Here is a 973-nt window from a genome sequence, read left to right as displayed (position 1 = left end):
GTGGAGAAACTGAAGGGGTTAGGATTTATCAAACCAATCGAGTGTCCAACTTGGCTGCCAATGTTGTGATGCTAAAGGAGGCAAACATGAAATGGCGGATGTGTACTGACTACACATACCTCAATAAATCTTGTCTGAAGGACTGCTATCCTCTACCCCGAATAGATCTATTGATTGATGCAATAGTTGGCTACAAAACTTTGAGTTTCATGGATGTGTACTCGGGATACAATCAGATCTTGATGAACGTTGAGGACAAGAAGTTCACTGCATTCATGAACAATGGTGAAAGCTTCTATTACAAGGTCATGCCATTCAGGCTAAAGAACACAGGAGTAACCTACCAAAGAGCGGTGAACAAAATCTTTAAGGACCTGATTGGGAAAAATATGGAGGTATATGTCAATGACATGCTCATGAAGACCCTTCAGACTTTGCAGAAGTTTTCTCTATTTTGAGGAGATACCAAATGAGACTTAAACCCGAGAAGTGTGCCTTCGGGTTATCATAAGGAAGGTTCTTGGGTTTCATGGTTTCTTAATGAGGGATTGAAGTAAATCCAGTCAAAATGCAAGCTTTAAGTGACATGGAACCCCCAAAAACCGTTCGGGATGTGTAGTGAGGCAGAGTAGCAGCTTTAAATCAATTCATTACACAGTTGGGAGAAAGATGTTTACCTTTCTTTAATGCTCTAAAAGATCTAAGGGGAAGCAAAGAGGCACAATAGACAGAGGAGTGCCAAAAGCATTCAAGAACTTAAAGATAATGCTTGGCAAGCCACCTCTGTTATCCCGACCAGAAAAAGGTGAAACACTGGCAAGTTTCTGCGACTTCGTCCTCAGTTGAAACTACAGTTCTTGTTTGGGAAAAGGACAAGAAGCAGTGGCCAATTTATTATGTTAGCTATGTGCTCCTAGATGCTGAAGCAAGGTACTCGGAGATCGAGAAGCAAGCTTTGGCCCTCATGATGGCG

This window comes from Hakea prostrata, chromosome 3 (genome assembly GCF_041222555.1).
Source record: "Hakea prostrata isolate BN-2017 chromosome 3, UWA_Hpros_2, whole genome shotgun sequence".
Lineage (NCBI taxonomy): Eukaryota > Viridiplantae > Streptophyta > Magnoliopsida > Proteales > Proteaceae > Hakea > Hakea prostrata.
This window is presented reverse-complemented; position numbering follows the sequence as displayed.